The 9,284-nt window shown below is 48.3% G+C and overlaps 1 pseudogene; it reads left to right on the top strand.

The window, feature by feature from the left end:
* Positions 1-341: 341 nt before the first annotated feature.
* On the top strand, positions 342-4,511 carry LOC127687773 (inositol polyphosphate multikinase-like; annotated as a pseudogene).
* The last annotated feature ends 4,773 nt before the right edge of the window (positions 4,512-9,284 follow it).

The following is a 9,284-nucleotide window of genomic DNA, read 5'->3' as shown; positions in this document are numbered from 1 at the left end:
CTCTGGATTAGTGGCATAGATCTTAGCTTGAAGTTAGGAGAAAACATTTGAGGCTACTTTACATAGCAGATTCCTCCCCCCCGTGCCCCCCCCCCCCCCCCCCCCCCCCGGTCAAAAGGTTCTGAAAAACAAAAGTAAATCTTTTTGACCAAATTTTGGACAATGAATAGTATATAAGGAAGGCAAACCAGTTAATCTCAGTGGTGCTTGGGCGTCTTTTCTTTCTGATGCTGTGCCCTCGCCCTTCTCTCACCCATCATTTAATAACACGTATACAATGTCCACTTGTGTCAGGTGGTGCCCTTCTCATGTGCAGGCTCAAGAAACCCACTTGGCCCGGGATGGTGGTGGTGGTGGTTCTGGTGGTGGGCGGGGGAAGTGGAGAAGAGACACCAAATATTTCGCTGCCAGAGACAAAAGAGAGTAAAGTACCAGGAGGGAAGACATGAGGCTTCAGGGCCTGAGCAGTGAGTGACCTGCTCTCCCTCAACCAATGACCTTTGGGGCTTTTTTTAAATTTTTTCATTGGCATCTTTTTTTAACTCTTGAGAATTGAACCATATAACCTGTTTTGTTTTGTTTTTTTCCTCCCTCCTCACCTCATACAGCATGCATTTTTCCATGTCCATAAATATTAAAGGGGAGCCTTCCAACTATACTTTGAGGGCCAGGTCTAACCTATGACACCAAAAGCTAAGGCTGAGAGAGGCCTCCTGTAGAAGTTAAGAGGGGTGAGGACCTGGATTGTGGCTCCCGAGAAGAGCACATGCCGGGCAGCTTTTCCTCCTTCCTCCCTGCCCCCTTTTACATTTCCAGTCTGAAAAAAATGACTGAGGTATGTGTGTAGGATGGTGGTCCATCTTAACGTTTGTCTCACAACTGGGAACATGGGCTCCCCTGCAAGCGCCCCCATCCGGATGGAACAGTGTACCAACTCTGAACCTGTCCTCCCCTCGCCCCTGGCAGAGAGCAGCTCTGTGAATACACTTTGACACTGGGCAAGGCCTGTGAGAGGCAGCTGCCACCCGTGTGAAGCGTCCAAGAGGAGCTGGGGCTGGAGCTTCTTGAACATGACCCACCTGTCAACCCCAACACCTGTCTTTCTCTCAGCCATCCCAGCCCCTGGTGACTCTGATGCGCCGTATCCTGTCTGAAACAGCTGTCGTGTGAGCACTGGATCCAATTTGGTTTGTGCCCAGGTGTCTATCCAATATTCATGGCCATAGACTACATTCTATCTGTTTATGTTTAAGGCTGTTGTATCTCTTCTCTAACATGTTAGTTTTCCTTGGGATGAGGTCCTAGACTGCTGAAAACCAGAACCAGAATATAGTACACCTTCTGCAGCATCGCCCTGAGGACTGCACCCCTTCTGGGCAGGATGACATCCTGGGAATTTGTAGTGTAGGTGTTTGAGATATAGGTGCTACAGAGACTGCAGAGTTCTGTGTACTCATTCTGACCCAGGGGATACTGGGGCTCAGAGAGTTTATATGAATTCCAACTGTTTCCACCCCAGGAAAGAAAACTTTCTCTGCACCTGGGCCACCTGGACTAGGGGTCTGAGCAAGACTCAACAGGGTGTGTGTGTGTGTGTGCGTTCTTCTTCACACTCCCTGGGGTACCTGGGACTGAGGGTTCCCCTTCTGATACAAAGAGGAGGACATGAGGCAGGTCAGCAGCCACTCATCTGTGCACTGACTGAAGGAGCGTGTGATTAGCTTCATGCATCAGGGAGGAATATGGTTTGGGCTCACAGGTATAGAAATCTTGTTAGGTTCACAACACAGTGAACTTTTAAATGAATGAATGTTCCTTTGGCCTAGCGACCAAGAGTCCCAGGAGTCTGAAAGCCTTGAACTTCACCCTTAAGGGGCCAGGGAGCACTGTTTGTGGTGGAGTAGTTGACCCCAACTAGATGGTCAGGCCAACCAACTGCAACTTCTGCTGGAGTTAAGGGTGGGAGGCATCTGTGATGTGTTTCTCTGTTTGGGAGAGCCTGGGAAGGCAGGCACTCTGGAGCTGGGAGAAGAGGCTGCTGTGTCATATGCCCAATGAGCGGCTAGGAGAGGCGACTGGGAGAGGAGCTAGGTACATGTACAGCAGCATTCAAGCTTAGTGGGGCTTCCAGGAGAATGCCCCCCCCCAAGGTCAAGACCACACATCACGTGAAGACTCCTCAGTGCTATCCACAGGAGCCTTCCTGTTTCAGGTATGCTGTTTCAGGGTGTGTGCAGTCCCAAAGACAGTATTCTATCAAACTTCCAGGAAGCCCTGATAGCTGTAGTCTGAGGGTCCCATCTGGAGAGAGAACATTTCTTAGGTTGCCTTTTCTCCAACACTGTGTTTCAACACTGCTTCTTGCCTTTCTGTGCTCTATTCTTGCAAGCATGGGTTTCAGCCCTGCTCTCACCAATGACCCTATCCCCACCCCCAGCCCCACCCCCACCCCCCACCCCCACCTGAGTCCCTGGCACTCTCAGATACCATGACACTTCCTGAAATCAAAATCATGGGGACCAGACAAAGATGTCATGGCTGGAGAGTCACACATGTGACTCCAAATACCATCCCAGAGACTGGAGGCCCGAAGGCCTGTTGGGGGTGTGTCACCCACCTTGGAGAGCAGCAGGCACTTGCGTGGAGAACAGATCCCACCTATCTCCGGAGACCTACTCTATCTTGAGGAACTGGATTTTCAGAATATAGTCTTGCCATCTGAAGAAGGGTCACCTAACCTGGTAAGATGCCAGTTAGATCCTCCCCTGCCATGCAGATGTTTGGCTGTGTTTTTCTGATGAGTAGAAAAGACTTCAAAAAGTACTACAGATTTTCCTTTCCTTCACCCCAACCTACAGGCAGGGAAAACGGATTAAGAAAGAGGAGAGGCATCTTTAGACCTTGGAGGGGGGCCCTTGTACACCTGCAGGGCTCACGTGCCTTGGCAGGTGGCTTTTGCGAGAAGGAGTCTTCCCTTAGAGTCCTTCCTACTATGTGTGACATAGGCCTGGAACAAGCCACAAGGCAAACAGCGTCACCAATGGGTTCCCCGCTCGATTCAGTCTGAACAGACCAGGGCTTGGCAGGGAAGGTGGAAAGGTTAGTTCAGAAAGAAATGTTTAAAAGCTTTAGGGCTAGGGCCATGAATGGAGGGTTCAGTCTGGGTTAGAGAAAATGTGTGTGTGTGTGTGTGTGTGTGTGTGTGTGTGTGTGGGACTGTCACTCACTGTCTAGAGAAAACAAATACAGCAAAGCATTTGGAAACTAGCCAAGCAGTGACCCAGAACTGGCTCCAGGAAGAAATAGATGCAGAGGAGAGAAAGAGAAGCATTCAACTGCAGTATAAAAAATATAACAAGTTCAAACTTTTCAAGCTGAGGTGAAGAATTATGAGGCTAGCCCAAAAGGGAACAGACTCTCTCTCTCTCTCTCTCTCTCTCCTCTCTCTCTCCGTGTGTGTGTGTGTGTGTTGGGGAAATTCAAGTATATGGAGACTTTTGCTTGTGGGCTAGTCATTAAACAGCCAAAGGGCTGCTTCCCGGCATAGGAGACTAATTGGTGCAGAGGAAAATGGTGGTTAGGAAGCTGGCGGAATCCTAACAGAACCAGGACAGCAGGAGGGCGAACCTGGAAGAACCTGCAAAGGGCAGCCCGCTATAGTCAGAGTGACTAGGCAGAGGTTACCTCACAAGGGGCTGTTAAAATCAGGCCTCCTTCTGTGTCCAAACCAGACAAGATTCTTCCGTTAGCTCAAGCCCGGAAGGAGGCTGCTAGCATTTCAGAAGAGCATTGCGAAGGTCAAGAAAGCCACCTCTGATGCCTGACGCTGAGAGGGGCCCAGTATCTGTGTCACTTGGGAGGGCCATGAAGCCTGCTACCCTGCGCCTGCTCAGAGGCCATGTGCTGGCTTCCAGACAGGTAGCATCTGCCTACTGAGGCAAAGGCAGACTAGGCATACTCCAACATCCGCATGACACACCTCTGAAGCAGTTACAGTGCTCATCATGGGCCAGAGAGAGAGCTGGAGTTTTCTTTTTTTTTTTTTTAAATAGTTTACACCACCGAGTGTGCTGATGTTCTTTCGGAGCTGCGAAAACACCTGCCCAAATACAACTGAGCCTGTTCCCCTCTGACTGTACCAAACAATGTGTACCTAAAATCAAAAGACGTGGCTCCCGTGTTTAACAAACCCTGTATAATGGATAGGGGCAGCAGAGCTAGGGTCCCTTTGCCTCACCCCAGAACACTCCCTGGCAGGTCAGCAAGTGCCTGCTGATGGAGAGGATGCTCAGCACAGGGCTTGTCGTGCTCAGTCTGATGGCTCGGAGACACAAAACCAGCACTGTGGGAAGCGTAACAAAAGAAAGCGAAGGACAGCGGATCCAAATTGTTTTCATAATGGATCCGGCTTAAGAAAAGATGCAATTGCCTCCGGGATTCCAAAGATTGAGAAGATTCTCCAGTGGTTTGCAAATCAGAAGCACCCTGACGTTGAGGTTAAAGTTCATTAGTATTTATGAAAGTCCATCTCAGCCAAAATACTAAAAAGTTAAGGGATATGCTGGGTGGTGGTAGCCCGACCGAGGTCAGCCTGGGCTGGGAAGGGAGTTCCAGGACAGCCAGGGCTTCACAGACAAAACCCTTTCTTGGAAAAAAACCAATCTCTCCTCACCCAGAAAAAAAAAAAAATCAAGTGATAGTGCTAGCTTGGGCGCTTGGGCACTTGGGCGTCCAGAGTTGGGAAGTTTCCCTCTCAAGGCACTTGTCTGAAGTGGAGGACCCAGAGCTCAACAACTTTCGCCTGTTCTGCAGCACAGCAAACCTGCTGGACTGTTAGTCAGTAGGCGAGGCGTATCAATGAGTTCACGTGGTTCAGAGACTTGTACTCAAAGAAGCTCCACATTCAGACTTCTTTCAAAGTTGAAACTCTGGAGCAAGAAAACATGTGGAAAAACATGTTCCAGGAACATTTAAGTGGAAATATGCATTCAGATATAAAAAAGTATCATGCCACCTTCCTGCCAGAGGCCAGGAGACCGTAATAAATATCAATAGTACAAGTTTGGGTGGATGGACTTGGCTCAGGGTTCCCTAGCCACTTAGGAGATTGGGGATATACGTGGAGTCGTGAAGTTTTTAACTGTAGTTCTTAGCTCCTGCTCCAGTCTGGCCAATCATAGTGGAGGCTGCAGGCATTGGAGGTGTCCCTGTCATGCTTTGTAAGACATTGGAGAGTCAGTCAATGGTTTTTTCTTGTAATGCTGGCAGAAGGTTACATTTTAATATTCTTACTCAGGAATACAGATCCGGTCATTAGAAAAACTATTAAAAAGAACCCACAAAAACAAAAACAAAAAGAAAGCCGCAGGGTGTGTGGGGGGGTAGGGTGGGGTGGGGTGGGGTGGGGCAGGGAGGAAAGCAGCTGCACTACTGCTGGGTGGTCCGTCAGTAGGCGAAAGCACTACTCAGTTATTCCCAGTTCGTTTAGCGCTTTCTGCCGTCCGTCCGTTGCCACAAAATCTCTGTCCACCGAATCTTGCCAGCGAGCCGTATCTAAACTGTGATATCATCAGACCACCTTAAGATCTGGAAAGTGCAGACTGACCTCCTCAGTGCTGGGGTCTAAGAACTCTCTAAGACCGGGGGAAGGCTCTCCACAGACAGCAGGCTGTGCGGGTTCTATGTTCAGAGTTGAGACCAGTGTATGGGGAAAGAAAGTGCGTTAGACGGCTGTGCTGCAGGAGTGAATTTCCTCCATTTCCTTCTCTGTACACCTCACACTGTGCTTCATAGCAGGGGTGGATGAGGTAGACGGCCGCCTCTCCTTCCCCTCCCCCCTCCCCCCCTCCCCCCTCCCCCAGGAATTTCAGCTGACATTCTTAATTCTCAAACTGACCCTTTACATTTAAACTTTTGAGAGCCGTTTCCACGGAACACTCCATTTCTTCCCGTGTGCCCCTTCCTTCTGCTTGAGCCTTAGCATGAATGTGTTTCTCAGAATTTGGTTAAGCACTGCACCTGCTGTGCCCAGGGTTCGGTTTAGACTGGAATCCTGCGTTGGCTTCACTTTCATGACATCTGACAGAGAAATTAGAACTTAATTTCACTCAAAACAGGACAGTGCCACTTGTCCTTGAAAAAATAGACATTGGGTCATGTTTTGCATTACAAAGCACTGTAAAAATGGAAATTGAACTTGCAAATACGTTTTGCTGCAGTGACTTTCCGCTTAGACCCACTACTGTGTGTAAATGAACCAGCTTGCCATATTTCTGCAAAATATTTTCTGTTGTCACGTGGACTTGCTTTTTGACCCCTCCCCTTGTAAATACAAACTCAAAAAATAAATCCAAGTGCCATTTTTCTGTAATCTGGAGGGAATTTTTTAAACCTCCCAGGCCTCCTCAATGGGTCGTTTGCAAAAGTTCATGCGCTAACTTAAGCATGAAGCAAATGGGTCAGCAAGCCCCCAAAATGTGCTGTGCACATTTTGCGACCTTTCCCTCAGGAGGCAGTAAGACCTTTCTCTGAAAGGGCTTCACATCTTCGCCTAAGCTAGCACTGGCTACAGACACCCTTGTTTCTTCCAGTATGTGGGAATGGATTTCAAGCGGTGATTTTTAGAACGGTTTCAGTATTACCTTTTCTTCTTACAATATTGACTTTTGTCGTTACCTGGGTGCAGCTCAGTACTTAAGCTCATCTGGTGACTGCTTTGAATCTTAAGAGGCACTCGAGGATGGTATCAGCCTCGCAGTGATGAATCACTAAACTCAAGTATTCGCAGACTCTTGGCACATTTCAGCTCGGTAAAAGCCTGACCCAGTTTCCCTTCCTTTACAGCTGTTTCAAGCATAGCTTGCAAAGCCAGTGCTCCGTCTGTCTGACAGGCCAGGGTTTGTTTTTCACTGAGCTAGGAAGTAATTCTTAGCTCTGCATTTTAGGGAGAGATTAAATAATCGAATTCTTTTTGTTTACATTGTTAAAACTGTCACCAGCTCCTTCTTACTCTTTGTATTTTAGTGTGATCAGCCCGTTCACGCGATCTGATCAGCGTGTGTCCACCTGTCCTGTCTTTTTAAGGCGAGGCTGAGATTTGCCACTTTGGGCATCAGGTGTCCATCACTAGCCAGGCATATGTGAACACGTGAGCTTTAAGAAATAAACACACGAGGAGACATGAAAGGCACATTAGCCTCTCCCCAACATTGTTGTCATGTTATTTCTTGTGAAATGCATTCATGGAAGGGACTTTAAAAAATAATTGTGGATGTGAGTACATTTCTGAAACAAAACTTTAAATTGTATAAATAGTCTGCTTTAAAAAAAAAAGAAACCCACTGTTTCTCATACGAGCTCATCTGAGGTTTTTCCTCCCAGTGGATGCACCTGAGTTCTCTTGCTTCTTTTGGCGATTCCTGGGGCCCTGCTTCTATGACATCTTCTACATCATCTTCAATTCAGCCCCTGCGCCTCGTCCTCAGAAGGCCAGACATCTGCTCCCCGACTCCTGTCGCCTTTCCAGACATTGCCCGCCACCGAGCTTCCCTTTCTTCTCAAGTACCCCATTCCTGACAATGTCTTCTGTGCACAAGCTGCTCCTGCCGTCCTCCAATTGGGTCCTCAGCTCTGGAGACTCTCAGACACCATCTGAGAGATCCAACGGCTCCCCACCACCAACAGATTAAAAGTCTACACTATTTCCTGTAGCGGAGGGGACTTTAGGCCTGCTTCTGGCTCTACCTGCTTCATCCACAGCCATTTTGTTTCTGCGCAACTAATCTTACTTGTTCCTGAACATGTCCCATGCCCTCTGCATGGGTTTCTCCATGGCCAATGTTCAGGGCAAGTGCCACTTTGAAGTGATGTTTTCCACTTAGGGTTAGGTTTCCTTGGGATTTATGGTTTGGGGGAACTCTGATGCAATTCTACTTTGCCAGGGTTCCTTGGAGGCGAAAGGGTTTGGAATCAAGGGGTTCTTTCATCCTGCCAGTTATCAGCTCTGTTTAAATTCTGGGATTAAGATGCAATGCTTGGGGATTAGTAATTGATTTTGAGGAAGGGTTTGGCAGGTTATTCTGGGGAGAGAGACAGCCTATGTATGGTAGAGACACCCATGTTCACAAGTTTGTCTTAGAGCTTTTGATCTTGTAAACATTCTTCCTGTCTAGTTGCCGTGGATCTGGTCTCTTTCATCAAGGTCGGTATCCACCTTCCTGTTTGTACCAGATATGTGCTTTCTGCCTGCCTTTTGCTTTCAATTACATCTTGACCCGTCCCCCAAACCCAGAGTCCATAAAACCTCCCACCCTCCTCTTCACTGTGTGCAGTTGCTTCTTCTCCTCTCAGCCTGGGCATGGGGCCCTCCCCAAGCTCTAGTCAAATTCCGGTGCTTGCCCTAAGTGAAGAGTGTTGTTTCTCTGAGAGGAGGCAGGGTACTCATTACTGTACACTTGGTTACATACGCGCAGTGGCCACTCAGCAGTAGGTTTGGAATGGGCAGAGAAGTTTCCATCCCCCGCCCCTCTGCTCCCGGGGAATATCTTCAGTTTAGCTGTCCATCACTTTGCTGTAAGAGGGTGAGTCTTGTACAAAAGGAGGAGACAAAAGAAGAGGAAAATGAAGCAGGGAGAAAGGCCCCAGCATTCTAGAAGGAACAGTCAAGCACAAACAGGAAAAGTACAGGAGGGGATGTGACCGCATCCAATCCCTGGAAGTGGACTCGAGTCCTGCTCCGTGCTAGGCACTGTTCTAGAAACTGAGAAGACCTGCGAGCGCAAAGCAAGTCTCGGCTTCTGCTTTTGTAGGAGACTTGCTAAATAAAACAGAGAGATTAATCCACTAAAACACAGTAAATGAACACCCCCCCTCCCCAAAATCTGTGGCTGCCCTGAGAGTTCCAGGAGAGATGGGGTGGCCACATCCTGTCCTGTCTAGAACAAAAGTCCAAGACAGGGTCAGTCTTGATGCTAAATATGCAACTGCCGGATTGTATGTGTGTGTGTGGGGGGTGCCAGAGCATGGCTCAGAAAAATGACTAAGAAATAGGATGTGGTCTGAGTACCTCATGGGGAAGGTCATCCATCCAAACAAAGAGCCTGGAGCTGCTTTTCAAGCGTCAGCTTCTCTCCTGGGGAAAGGACTCCTCAGAGGCTAAGATTGCATTATAGTTCCTTATAATGAAAAGTGTGTGTGTGTGTGTGTGTGTGTGTGTACACTGGTTGGGGGTGTCTGAATGGACCCAACTAGAATATCTATTTATTTCACATAGCAAGAAGCAGCCT

The sequence above is a fragment of the Apodemus sylvaticus genome, chromosome 1, assembly GCF_947179515.1.
Source record: "Apodemus sylvaticus chromosome 1, mApoSyl1.1, whole genome shotgun sequence".
NCBI lineage: Eukaryota > Metazoa > Chordata > Mammalia > Rodentia > Muridae > Apodemus > Apodemus sylvaticus.
Note: the sequence above shows the minus strand (reverse complement) of the source record. Positions and strands in the feature narration are given on the sequence as shown.